A 14,222-nucleotide genomic window follows, 5' to 3' on the forward strand; every position below is an offset into this window, starting at 1 on the left:
AGTGCAAGTGGGGGGCACCGCAGGGCAGGGACCCCCCGGGGCGAGGCCTGAGGACGGGCCAAAGGGGCAGGAGGCTGGCGCGGGCTGGGTGCCAGGAGGAGGCTTGGGCTTCGGAAGCACGCCCAGGAGATGCACACACGTCCCCACCGCGGACAGCGGGACCTCTGCCACATGGACTGCGCCCTGGCCCTCGCCTCGGGCCTCCTCTGTCCTCTCGAGCACCTGCAACGGCGCCCTTCCCCGCAGCCTCCTCAGGCTCACCCTTGGCCTCCCTCCTGTCCCTTGGATCCGCTCCTGGGCTGGCCCCCATCCCACTGCCGGGCCTCCCGGCACCCACTTCTGCCGCGGGCCAGGCTGGTCCCGGATGCGCTCGCGCTGCCCCTGCTTCGCCCTCGTGAGGGAAAGGCCGGCGCCTTGGCTTCTCAGAGCAGTTCCTCCCCCACATGCGCCCTCCCGACCTGGTCTCTGCAAGGACACCCTCGGGCCCTGACTTCCAGCTAGCCCTGTCCTGATGTAGGCCCAGGCCCACCCTCTGCTTGGCTGCTTTCCTTCTGGAAAGCCGCGGCCGGTGGGGACAGGCAGGGCTGGGACCCTGACCCTGGTGACACTGGTGGGGGCCCTCCCCACAAGGGGACGGATTCAGGCCTGGCCTGAGTTCACCCTCACAATCTGCTGCCAGGGCGACAAAGTGAGGCTCAGGAGGAAGGAAGAGCCCAGGGCCCGAGGCCCTGTGCTGGGGGGCCGTGCTCCCCGAGATGCTGGTGGTGGCAGCAGGGCCTCTGAAGTGGGGGGAGGCTGGGGAGGCAGCAGAGCCCCCGGTGCCCCCCCCCCAGCCCTCCCTGAGGAGGGAGCTGGTGGCTCCAGGGCAGGGGCAGTCGTGGCTCAGGCATGAAGCTGGACGGGTCGGGCCTGTTTGCCCCCAGCTCGGCCCTGTGACTGTGATGTGTCCCTTCCCTGTCAACGCGAGATTTGCCGTTGCTCAGACCAGGGGCTGGTGTGTGGCAGGGTGACGTGCCCCGGGCCCTGATTAGGCTTCGGGAGAAGCACCTGGGCACAGGTGTGTGCTGCGGGTCCAGCCCCACTGCCAGGAAGGCTTGGGGAGCTGCCCGAGGCCTTGTGGCTCAAACCTGGGAGCAGGAACCTGGGTCTGTCTCGGAGGCGCCTGGCTGCTCGGAGCCCCTGCTCAGCTCCCATCTGACTTGGGGAGGTGGCCGGGCTCTGGGAAGCAGGCTGAGCTGCTCCCGGCTGGCAGGGGGTCCTGAGCACACGGGCCCGGACTCTGAGAGCTGCAGGAAGGGCTGGAGCTCCACGGAGCTCACGTGGGCCCTGAGCCTCGGAGCCTCCCCTGGAGCCGGGGGGGGGGGGGGGGGTGCGCAGCTCAGCTCTCACGTGTCTGTTCAGGCCTCGGGCACAAGGGATGAGGCCTCCCCAGGCTCCCTTCTGTCTCCCTCCTTCTGTCTTGTCTGCGCTAAGGGCCCCGTGCACCGACGGGCGCTGCTCCACTGCAGCCTCCCTCCTGCTCCCGCGGGAGCTCCTCCTGCCCTGCGTGCGGCTCTTCCTAAATGAGATGAGCCTGCACGTCCCCCCCACCTTGCCCCTCATCCCAACCCCCCCTTCATTCTCCTTAAGCAGGCTGCGCACCCAGTGTGGAGCCCGACATGGGGCTTGAGCTCACACCCTGAGATCGAGAGTCAGAGGCTTCGCCTACTGAGCCACCCAGGTCCCCCCGCCCCTCTGTGAATTAAAGGTTATGAATTAGATGACGTCATACTGCCCGGAACCTTCCAAGGCTTCCCACCGTGTTGGGACTTGGAGTGGCCTCACTCCCCAGAGCCCAGAGCCCGGCCCCGAGCTTCCAGAAGCTGCCAGCTGCTTCCCAGGGCGCCGAGCCTGCCCCCAGCGAGCCTGCCGGGAGCTGCCGTGTGCCCTCGGTGCAGAGGCGCTGGGGGACATCCTGGGCCTGCCGGTCCTCAGTGGGGGGGGGGGGGGGGCAGGGCCCCCTGGGCTGCTCCCGGTGGGGGGTGGCTGCCTTGGTCAACGGCTCTGCCCCCTTCCTCCCAGAGGTTAATACCCAATCACTCCTTCCTGATGCCATCCATTTTCAGGGGTACTCCCCCTGGACCCCAAGGCCCAGCTCTTCAGCCAGAGATGGGGCGGGGGGATGGTGAGGCCGGGACAGTGCGAACCGCAGGTCGGGGATCAAGGGGTGCAGGGCATGTGGGGTGTGGCAAGTGTGGACAGGCGTCCGGCCCCAGGGGCCACACGGCTCTCACGTCGCCCGGCCCCTGGGCGCTCCGCACCGTCCTGCGCAGTGTGGAGAGGAGGGGGCCGCGGGCGGGGGTTGGCCGGGCCAGGGTGGGCCCTGGCCTGCCTCCTCACCCAGGCCCCAGCCCAGAGAAACGGAAGATTCACGAAAGCCGCTGCCAGGAGCTGCTCTCTGCCCCGCTCGCCGGGGGAGCTGCTGGAGCCAGCGAGGCGACACTCCCTTTGCCACCGAAACGCGGCCTCTGGGGAGGGCGGCCCTGCCACGGCACCACGCAGGCTGCCCGTTCTGCGCCAGGCGGGGCGCTCCGGGGCCAGCTGCCGGCCTGGGGGCCGCGGGGCCCTCTCCCTGACGGCGCGCCCAGGGCCGCAGCCCTGCCCGCACCCCGATACCCTCGAAGGGAAGGTGAGGAGCGGTCCACGCCCCGGAGGTGGCCCGGGGAAGCCGACCAGAACAGACTAACCGGACCCGTGTCACGAGCTCAGCCGCAGAGGCACCATTGCCACGTTCCTGATTTTTCCTGGAGGAGCGGCCCTGGTCCCGGCTGTCACGGTACCGGGGCTCCAGGGACGCTGCACAGATCAGGAGACAAATGTGAAGAACCTCAGCGTCCTCCCCGCAGCTCGGGCTGCCCTGCATACCCCCCGGGGCCCCCGCCTGAAACGCCGCCTGTGGACGAGGTCCTCCGCCCCGAGTGGGCCCCGGCTGCCCTCAGCTCCCGGCCACGCGGCCCATGGCTGGCCTGGGGAGCGGGAGAGGCCCCGTGGAGACACCAGCAGGGGGCGGGGGTTGGGGACCGGCAAGGGGGGCAGGCCCCGCCATGGGGGGGGCCAGGCCAGGGTCTCGGTGACAAGGAGGCCTCAGGCAACTCCTGCCCTCCGGGGCCTGCAGGACAGTCCACGCCCACCCTGGCGCAGTGACCACTCCTTGGACCGTAAGGCAGAGGGGCGGCTGTGGCCCAAAGATGGGACTGCCTGGGGGGGAGCAGAAGGGCCCTCCTGCCTCGGCCGCCTGCAGTGCCGTTGGGTGCTCTCTGCGTGGATGCTTCTACAACAGGCTCTTCTACACGAAGTGGGGCTGGCTCTGGGGCCCGTGGTCACCACGTGGACGTCTTGGCAGGGTCGCTCTGCATGTTGGAGATGAAAGTTCACATCAGAAAATGCAAGAGGAGGGGCTCCTGGGTGGTGCCATCGGATGAGTGGGTCTGACTCTTGGCGTTGGCTCAGGGTGTGAACTCAGGGTTGTGAGATGGAGCCCCACGGCAGGCTCTGTGCCTGCCGAGCTCCAGATCCCTCTCCCTCTCTCTCGGGCCTCCCTGGCTCATGCATGCTCTGTCTCTTACAAATAAATAAATAAATCTTAAAAAAAAATGGAGGGACGCCTGGGTGGCTCAGTGGTTGAGTGTCTGCCTTTGGCCTGATCCTGGGGTCCCGGGATCGAGTACCCCATCGGGCTCCCCGCAGGGAGCCTGCTTCTCCCTCTGCCTGTGTCTCTGCTTCTCTCTCTCTCTCAGGAATAAATTAAAAAAATAAATAAAATAAAATAAAATAAAGTAAAATAAAATAAAATAAAGAAATGAAATGAAATGAAAGAAGTAAGAAGGAGGAAAAGAAATGTTGAGAACTGAATCCCAGTGTTTGCAGGACACCCCGAGATGCCCTTCTCAGCGAACAGAGACAGGTGATGCCCCGAGGAGATGAGCTAACCCTCCAGCATAAGGAGATGGAAAGAAACAACACGACAAGCTCAGGGAAACAAGGGGTAAAGAAACGCTACAGTTCAACGAGAACCCCAAGGAAAACAGTGCTATAGAACATCAACCGAGTCCAAGCTGGTGTCTACAGAGATTAATAACATAAATTCCTGCCAAGGTTGATCCAAACAAGGGAGAACAAATACGCACAACTGGGCAAAAGTGAATGTTATAAAGAGCTATTTGCCAGTGAATTAATAGAGCCTCGAGGCAATGGAAGATTCCAAAACCAGAACAGAAAAATAGCCTTTGAAATACCCAACAGGTATTAAAACATGGAGCTGGTATTCAACGGTTCTCTTCCCAAAGGCTCCTGGCTTGGGTGGATTTACAGGTGGTTCTGCTGGATGTTCACAGAGATCAAATATTCATGGAAGAGTTCGTTTCTATCTCATTCAAACGATTCAGACAAGTAACTTAGAATGAAGCATGCCCAGCGAACTGTATTCCCAAACCACTTGAGGACAATGCAGGAAAAAGCTTACAGGCCTATTTAGCTTGCACACGGAGCTGCAAAGCCTTTATGTGAACGTTATCGAATCAAATCAGGCAAATGTTAAGGATACGTCATTATCAAGTAAAGTTTATCTCACCAATGCAAGGCGGCCCCATTTTCAGAAAGTCTCCCACCATAGCGACCCCGTCAATAAATGAAAACATAACTGGGTTTCTCCTCCTCAATGCGGAAAAAAATCTGACAAGGTTTAATGCCTATTTGTCACGAGAGCTCTGTGGATCAGGAATGTAAAGGGAAATTTTAATTTGATAAAGGCCATATTTTTACACACAGCAATCATATGTAACGGGAAAAACCAGCCTCGTGGCTTTCCGCCTGCAAGTGGATGAGGTGCCACGGCACAGTGGCTGGCGGGGCCCAGGCAGGTGTGCAGGAGGGAGCAGTGGGGGGGTGGGAGCACTGCAGAGTGGGGGAGGAAACTGCGCTGGAGGGCAGCCTATGGGGGGGGGCGGGGGGGGGAAGCGCCAAAGTCCAACTGGTAGGAGTGTGGAAGCTCAGCACCAGCGAGGAGGCCACCGCGAGCCAGGGACCCTCCCGGTGCAGCTGCAGCCACCTGTCTGTATCCTGAAGGCCTCAGGGCGAGGCCGCCGTGCTGTGGCCTGCCGTGGCGGGCGGCTGCCAGGTCCCTTCAGCAGGGGTGGGGGGGCTGCAGGTCTCCACGAGGCTCCTGCGCCCCCCGCCCAGAGGTGAAGGAGTGTGACGGAGATTCGCGGCCTTCTCCAGGGAGGCGATAACCCCCACGAGACAAGGGAGCAGCTGTCACACCTGCAACTAATAGGAAGCTGCACATGCCAACCGTGCTGCTTCAGCGAGAGAGAAAGAGAGAGAGAGAGAGAGAGCCGGAAGGTGTACACGGGTTCGGGTATTTTAGGGCTGCAGGACTGCGTCTTCAAGCAGAGCCTTGTGCCCGGGCCCCAGCGGGTGGCAGTTTGGTCTGGGATGAGGCTTGGAGGCCCGACCCGAGAGGCCCCGGGGCCCGCGGGGAGTACGCCATCTACACTAATGACCTCCCCCAGGAGCTCCGAGGTCCCACACTGCAGAATAACTCAGGGAACCCAGCAAATTGATAAGAATTACCAGTTTCCCCTGAGGATGTGCAGCGACACGTGCGGAGGGTGGCTGGCGGCAGTGTCCTGCCCGCCGTGGCTCAGCTCCCCGCGCTGGGGATGGACGGGGGTGCGGCGCCGTGCAGCAAGGACGCACCGGGCAGGGGGCGGGCGCCCCACAGAACCTCCACGGCCCACAGCTGCTCCTTCTTTATTTTTATTTTTATTTTTTTTAATTTTTATTTATTTATGATAGTCACAGAGAGAGAGAGAGAGAGAGGCAGAGACATAGGCAGAGGGAGAAGCAGGCTCCATGCACCGGGAGCCCGACGTGGGATTCGATCCCGGGTCTCCAGGATCGCGCCCTGGGCCAAAGGCAGGCGCCAAACCGCTGCGCCACCCAGGGATCCCTGCTCCTTCTTTAAAACATCGTTTTGACTGCGTTATAACTTGCACGCAATAAAATGCACCATTTTTATTTTTGTATTTATGTTTTTAAGATTGTATTTATTTACTCATGAGAGACACAGAGAGAGGCAGAGACCCAGGCAGAGAAGCAGGCTCCCTGCAGGGAGCCCGACGCAGGACTGGATCCCAGGGCCCCGGGGTCACGCCCTGGGCCAAAGGCAGGCGCTCAACTGCTGAGCCACCACGTGTCCCCAAAATGCGCCTATTTTAAAAATCTACGTTTCAAAGCCTTTTAGAGCATGTATGCATCTATGCGTCTGGAACATTCCACCACGCAGGGGCCCCAGGCAAGCACTGGTCCCTCCTGGAGCCTCACTAGGCACGTTTTGAAGACTGGTTCTTCCAGAGACCCGAGAAATGTTTCTTGAGGTTCATTCGTGTAGTCGTCGTCGTGGAGACCCTAACTCCTCTGATTGCGGGCTAGTGCTTTATTCTACGGCTGCCCAGCACTCTGGCCTCCCCTTCATCGGTGGTGGGTGCTTGTGTTGTCCCCCATTTGGGCATGAAGTCACTATAAACGTTCACGCTGACGATTCTGACTCTGACTGGGGGGGAGCAGAAGGGCCCTCCTGCCTGAGTGCACGAATGTTTCTCTCTTTCAAGATTTTATTTATTTGGAGGGAGCGCGCGCGCACAAGCAGGGGGCAGGGGGAGGAGCAGAGGGAGAGGGACAAGCAGACTCTGCCCTGAGCACGCAGCCCCGTGTGGTGCTTCATCCCACGACCCTGAGATCATGACATGCAGTTCATTTTTCCCCATATGGATATGTCGTCATCCCAGCACAATTTGTTGGATATTCTTTCTCCTTAAATTACTGTAGAGCCTTCGCATTAACTGATTTGTTAGTGTGCGTGTGTCCACTGCGCTCTCTGTCGTACACATGCACACTTGTGCCAACAGCACACTGTCACAATTACTGTACCTTTATGGTAAGTCTTACAATTAGGTAAAATCCTTCAACTTTGTTCTTTTTTGAGACTGCTTTGAATTTTCTATATCCTTCCCATATCCATGTAAATTTTAATTTTTTATTTCAATTTCAAAAATTTCATGGGATCTTGATTGGGACTTTGCTTAATCTGCAGGTACATTTTGGGAGAAATGACATCTTAACGTTGAGGCTTCTAGTCCATGAGGATGGTATACCTTTCCATTATAGGTCTGACTTTTCTGTGCAGCGGTCCTTTTCAGTGCACACACATTCCTTTAGTATATCCCTAAGTATTTCACGGTTTTGGATACTATTGTAAATGATATATATATATTTTTTAAATTTTTATTTATTTATGATAGTCACAGAGAGAGAGAGAGAGAGAGAAGCAGAGACATAGGCAGAGGGAGAAGCAGGCTCCATGCACCAGGAGCACGACATGGGATTCGATCCCGGGTCTCCAGGATCGCGCCCTGGGCCAAAGGCAGGCGTCAAACCGCTGCGCCACCCAGGGATCCCTGTAAATGATATTTTTTATCGCAGTTTCTGATTCTCATTGTTATGTATAGAAATATAACTGATTTGACATATTGATCTTGTATTGACCTAGTCCTGGTACTTTGCCAAAGCCACTTTTTTGTTCTAATAGTTGTGTTTTTTAAAGTTCCTAAGGATTTTTTTTTAAAGATTTTATTTATTTATTCATGAGAGACACACACACACAGAGGCAGAGACACAGGCAGAGGGAGAAGCAGGCTCCATGCAGGGAGCCGGACATGGGACTCTATCCCGGGTCTCCAGGATCAGGCCCTGGGCCAAAGGCAGGCACTAAACCGCTGAGCCACCCAGGCGTTCTGATCACTGACTTTAGAACACTGTTCTTGTCTCTTTTAAGTATCTAAAGGCTCAAGTTTGTAAGTAAGACTTTGTGATTTCTTCTTTGACCCATGAGCCTTCTATTTTTAAATTCTTTTGGATATTTTTCTAGATATCTCTGTGTTCTTGATTGCCAGTGTAGCAGGTTTGTGGCCAGCAAATACAGTCTGTATGACTTCAACCTTTTTAAATTTACTAAGACCAGTTTTATAGCCCGGCATGTGGCCTATCTTGTCAAACGTACCGTGTGCACCTCAAAAGTGTGTGTGTTCTGTTGATGGTTGGGGCAGTGGACACGTGCCAGTGAGGCCGAGCTGGCTGACAGCGCTGCTCAAACCCTCTATTCTCTACCTCCACTGACTTTTCTGTCTCCTTGTTCTGTTATCGCTGAGAGAGAAGTACTAGAGTCTGAGTATAATTACGGACTTCTCTACATTTCCTTCCATTTCTGAGAGTTTTTTTAAAAAACATTTTACCTATTTATTTGAGAGAGAGAGCGTGCACAAATGGGGTGAAGAGGTGGAGGGAGAAGCAGAGGGAGAATTTCAAGCAGACTCCCCCCTGCACGCAGGGCCCCATGTGGGGCTCGATCTCATGACCCCAAGATCATGACCTGAGCTGACATTAAGAGCTGGGCACTTAACCACCCAGGTGCCCCTCTCCTGAGGGTTATTTTTATTTATTTATTTTTAAAGATTTTATTTATTTATTAATGAGAGATACACAGAGAGGCAGAGACACAGGCAGAGGGAGAAGCAGGCTCCATGCAGGGAGCCCGATGTGGGACTCGATCCCGGGTCTCCAGGATCACATCCTGGGCTGAAGTCGGCACCAAACCGCTGAGCCACCCGGGCTGCCCTTCTGAGGGTTTTTAAACTTCACGTGTTTACAGCTCCTACTAGGAACATACATACTTGGGAAGGTTGTCTCTTCTAGTAGCTGACTCCTATGCCATCACAAAATGTCCCTCTTTATCTTGGGTTAATATTCCCTGTTGGGAAGTCTGCTTTGCCTGACGTGAAAGAGCCATCCAGCCTTCTTCATCCAACTGTGTCTCTGTATTTAGAGTGAGTTTTTTGTTGACAGCACACCGTTGAGGCTGGCTAGCCTTTTTCTCCCAGTCGGCCCTTTAATGCAATATTTAGACCATTACCTTTAATATTATTTTCAATGTGATTGGTTTTAAATGTTTTTTTTCTACATTGCAATTACTAATTTTTTTCTCTTTGTCCTGTTTGTCCTTTTTCCCTTTTTTCCTCTTTTTGAGGCTATTTTTGGGTTGATTTTTTTCTACTCCATTTTATCTGTGCCACTGGCTGTGCTTTGCTGTCGTTTCTGAATGTCTGTTCTGCACTTCTAACTTGTCTCATTCTGCTGTGACGCAGGGTTGCACAATGTCACCTGAAGAGCCTCAGGAGAGTATACCTCCCTCTCCTCTTCCCACCATGCATGCCATTTTTGTCGTACCTTCTACTTCTAGGTGTATTATGAGACTTGTGATACACGTATGTTAGTATGTGCATTTTATTTTTTTATTTTATTTTATTTTTTTTAAATTTTTATTTATTTATGATAGTCACAGAGAGAGAGAGAGGCAGAGACACAGGCAGAGGGAGAAGCAGGCTCCATGCACCGGGAGCCTGATGTGGGATTCGATCCCGGGTCTCCAGGATCGCGCCCTGGGCCAAAGGCAGGCGCCAAACCGCTGCGCCACCCAGGGATCCCAGTATGTGCATTTTAAACAATCGGTTGACATGTAAAAAAAAGAAAAGCAGACCTACCCTCTTCCCTTACATGCAGACCTGCCACGTCTGACTTCTGCACTATTCTCCGTTGACCCATGTCTCTATCTGGCATCATTTTCCTTCAGCCTGAAGAGCGTCCTTTTTTTTTTTTTTTAAAAAAAAAACAATTTTTAGTTATTTATTCATGAGAGACACAGAGGGAATAGCAGAGACCCAGGCAGAGGGAGAAGCAGGCTCCCCTCAGGGAGCCTAATGTGGGACTTGATCCCGGGACTCCAGGACCACGCCCCAGGCCAAAGGCAGGCACTAAACTGCTGAGCCACCCAGGTGTCCCAAATATTATAGTTTTAATCTCCAGAAGCTTTGTTTGGTTCTTTTCATTTTCTCAATTCTTCTCATTATGTACATGTTTTTCTTCAAATGCTTGAATATAGTCATTCCAGTTCTTTTAATGTCTTTGTCTGCTTGTTCCCTCATTTCTGCTATTTCTAGGTCTCTTTCTACTGACTGATTTTCCTCTTGATTCTGGATCACATTTTCCTGCTTCTTCACATGTCTTGTAATTTTTGATTGGGTGTTAGGCATTGTAATATTTTCTCAAAAAATTTTTTGAGAGTGTGGGGTTTTATTTTGGTAGGCAGTTAGGTTCCTTGTTTGGTCATTTCTTTTTCTTTTTTTAAAAAAAAGGTTTTATTTATTTATTCATGAGACACATAGAGAGATAGGCAGAGGGAGAAGCAGGCTCCATGCAGGGAGCCCAACGCAGGACTTGATCCTGGGTCTCCAGGATCATGCTCTGGGCTGAAGGCAGGCACTAAACCGCTGAGCCACCGGGCTGCCCTTGTTTGGTCATTTCAAGACTGTTTTTAAACTTTTCTAGTGTAAGTCTACGTGGGCCTTCACTCCAGAGAAACCTAGCCCTACTACTGAGGTGTGACTTATCTGGGTCTCTCCACTGAAGGAAGGTGATGATGGGGACTCCTCACTCTGAATATCTTCCTGCTCTCTGAGAGCTCTGGAAATGGCTCAGCTTACAAGTTATTTGTCTTTCCTTTGCCTGGAACTGTGGAGCTTTAGTCCATACATCTATGGGCTAGTATGTGGTGAGGACTCAAAAAAAAAAAAAGTGCCTGTGCAGTTCTTTACATATAACCTTTTCCCCAAGTTTCTGGAGCTCTCTTCTGTGTAGTACCCTCCCTTCTGGACTCTTTCCTGCAGCTGCCAGCCCCTTGTGGCTTCCCAAACTCCAATTCCCATTTCTCCAACTTAGAAGCCTGCTGAGTTTTTAAAAATTTAATTTATTTATGAGAGACACAGAGAGAGGCAGAGACACAGGCAGAGGGAGAAAAAGGCTCCATGCAGGGAGCCCGATGTAGGACTCGATCCCAGGACCCCAGAATCATGCCCTAAGCCAAAGGTAGACACTCAACCACTGAGCCACCCAGGGGCCCCAAGGCTGCTGAATTCTGTCTGGCATCTCCTCCCTATGCCTGTGGCCCAGAAAGTGCCTTCAGGCAGAAAGCTAGGGGGATCTTGGAGTTCATCTCATTTGTTTTCCTTTTTTCAAGGACTATGGTCCTGTGCTGACTATTATCTGATGTCTGAAAACAGTAGTTTCATATATTTTGTCCAACTTTCTAATTGTTTATGGAGAGACATTAAAGTCTAGTCAGTAACAGCCCAGCCAGAAGCAGAAGTGAGCACTAGCCATGCTGTGGCTCTAGAATACACACCATCGAGGAGTACACTGATTTGGCTATTTCTTAAAGTATTTACTTTGGTGTAGAAGTTTTTTCTATATAAACTTTCCCCGAAGTGGCGTAACTGTTTCATCACAGTGCCTTCAAGAGGAGAGCTAACAAAGATCTACTTGACCTCCGCTTCTCAAAGGTTTACAGGACACTCTGCACTTCTTAAATAGTCTCAGGTTGTAATCATTAGCACAACACCAGCAGGAAGCTGGTGTTGGTCACTCAGTTCAGGACACAGCACTGCTCCTTCCTCTGACCAAAACACTGGCTCTGGGATTTCTTTAGTTATTATTGTAACAGTGCTGAGAGGCGGCACACATCGTGTACAATTTCACTGGTGTGTTGGCACTCACATCTGATCCCTTCTGAGAGTGAGGCAGGCAGAGCCAAGAGGATCAAGGGTGCTGAGCAGTAAGAGGGCAGGGCCCCTTGCCCCCTGGGGTCCTGTACCCTAATAGTCACAGTGCTGAATAAGCTCCCTAGTTCCCAGGGACAACTCCTGCTCCTGTCTGCCTCGTGCAGTCTACCTGTGATAGTGGCCAATGAGAAGATGTGTTGAGCCCTCTAGTGGGAGGCACTCCACCCTGTTCGTAGCTCGTGTTGCCAGAGCCCAGCCAAAGGGCCCTGCCTGTCGTGTTGCATCACGACACGTTTCTGGTGCAGAGGACAGCCCTCCCGGGCTCCAGCTGGCCTCCCCCTGTGGCTTAGGCTGCTGGTCTCTCAGCCGGGTCTCACAAGGCTCTCCTAGGTCTGTCCGTCTCACTGACGCTCACATTCTGATAAGGTTCTCAGGCCTTAGGGGAGTTCCCTGGTTAGTGCACAGGTTTGAGGACCACGCAGGAAGAACAGAATGTACTGTTCCAGGTGCATTTACAATGGAGTCACTAGCAGTTCTTTGAGGTCACCTATCCTGTGTGATTTTAACCTTTTCTTACTTATCATAGATCCTTATCATGAATGGCTATCACTCGGAAACAGTGCTGGGTCATCAGCCTGCCTCCCATGCTCAACCCCTGGGTTTCACGAGAAACAGTAAAGCATCTGTGGGGCAGCCAGATGGCAATATTTTTGGTCTTGAGGGCGTGTGGACAAAGTAAGTCTAAGGTCCCACGTTCACAGTGTGTTTTTATGACCTCAGACCATGGCTGAGCTGGCAGAGCCAGAGCAGAGGCAATCTGAGTCCAGGGAAGGCACAGGGGGCAGTCTCCATGCAAGAGCACAAGACACCAAGAAGGGGACAGGTGAGATGGTGTCCTGGGGGCCCACTCGGCCCTCGTCACGGGCAGGTAAGGCCCTGCAGGACGGACATGAGGACAAACCCAGGAGGGCCTGGTGCGTTCGCCCTGCAAGAACATGCAGAGAAACACACTGTGAAAAAAAAAAAAAAAAGAAAGAAACACACTGTGAGGTGAGTCGCTAGTAAAGAGAAGCCCAGGTTTATCAGCAGTCACCTGATTCCCAGGCTGGGAAGAGGCCTTGCCAGAGGCTGGGCTTCTCTCTGGAGCCCACTGGGCTGATCCAGGTCATTGTAGCACTTTCTTTGTCCTTTTCTCAACCATGTAAAATCCTAAACATAGCTCCTGGCTGGAGCCACGTCACTAGGCATGGCTGGGTCTGGCTTACAGAAGTGTGTAGCTGACAAACTGAGCTGTAATTTGGCCCACACTTTGTTTTGATTTTTTAATTAGCTGCCGATATTCAAAAATGAAAACATTCTATATAAAAAAAAAAAAACAGTATTTCCAGCTTCTCTTGAAAAATGGGAAGCTCTGGCTCATTGGACCATCTGCCATTGAGGGGCACCTGTAGGATGGCGTCATCCGCTAGACGGAGCCAGCCTGCCAGGCGTCACCACCCCCACGCACAGTGCCGCCTGGCAGTTAGCACAGCCCCTGCACGCCTTCACCCAGCCACCTGCTGCCTGGTGCCCAGGGGCACTGGCGTCTGGGGCTGATCTCAGCCAGTGAACTCAGGGTCTGCTTGGACTCCGGTCCTGCTCCACTGGCTGGGAGCTGTGAGACCTCATGGGAGCACTCTGGGCCCGCGTCTCTCCAGGGGAACGCAGAGCCCCGACCTCCCGGCTCTGGGAACTGCTGAGAAAGGGACCCGCTGTGGCAGGCGCACGCCAGGCCTCTGTGGTGCTGGTGTGGGCTCCGCAAGCATTTGGGCTATGAGCAAGAGGCGGCTGGTTTTGTTTTTATCTGGATCGTTGGATAAGAAAAGCCTGGCAACGTGGTTATCTGATTTAGGTGTCAGCTCTGTAGAGAGGTCTGTATGGAAATATCCTGACTACACGGGATTTAAAACTAATTTTGGGTTAGTAGCCAGTTAATAGCATTGTGTGTACCCTTTTCTCAACATTTTATGCAACCCTTTTTTAAAGAGAAAAATGTTTAATTTCAAGAACATTGAATTTAATTCAATGTAATTCAATGTAATGTAATGTAATTTTCAAAAAACCCCAAAAATTTAAAGAAAAAAAATTAACACCCACATCGTACTCTTTAAAAGTTGCCATCACCCCTCTGTCCCTCATCATTTTGATCCCCCGAGGGCTCCCCTTGGGGGCACCAGGGGAGGGAGGGTGAGGGTCTCTGCCAGGGGAGCACCTGGGATGCCCCTGAGCCACCGCCACCACCACTCACAACAGGATGGGCCTCAGGTGGGTGAGGTCTCCGGGACAGACTGACCTCCTGTTCCAGAGGAGCGTGACCCTGCGGTTCCACGCGTCGGGAGCTCCCAGCCAATGTCTGTGTGAGCTCCAGGACAGTCGTGGCTCCCCCTGACTGTGCGCCCTGTGGGGGTCAGGACGCCCCCTCTGGAACCCTGTGGTACACGGAGGGCTGGGACCTGGGACCTCAGGCGGGCACTC

The 14,222-nt window shown here is 53.8% G+C and overlaps 1 protein-coding gene across 6 annotated transcripts in view; it reads right to left on the reverse strand.

Moving 5' to 3' along the window:
- CCDC57 (coiled-coil domain containing 57) overlaps positions 1-14,222 on the reverse strand; it is a 101,814-nt gene that overhangs the window by 1,324 nt on the left and 86,268 nt on the right. Inside the window, exons 21-22 of one of the 6 annotated variants that reach the window (XR_012009407.1) lie at positions 9,636-9,737; positions 8,613-8,981 (exon numbers count right to left, since the gene is read on the reverse strand). The exons of 4 other annotated variants lie outside the window; for them this stretch is intronic. The gene's annotated coding sequence lies outside the window, so the exon portion shown is untranslated. Of the gene's footprint in view, positions 1-8,612; positions 8,982-9,635; positions 9,738-14,222 lie in introns of those variants that run through there. One more of the 6 variants, XR_012009408.1, reaches the window with a different exon arrangement.

This window comes from Canis lupus, chromosome 16 (genome assembly GCF_048164855.1).
Source record: "Canis lupus baileyi chromosome 16, mCanLup2.hap1, whole genome shotgun sequence".
Lineage (NCBI taxonomy): Eukaryota > Metazoa > Chordata > Mammalia > Carnivora > Canidae > Canis > Canis lupus.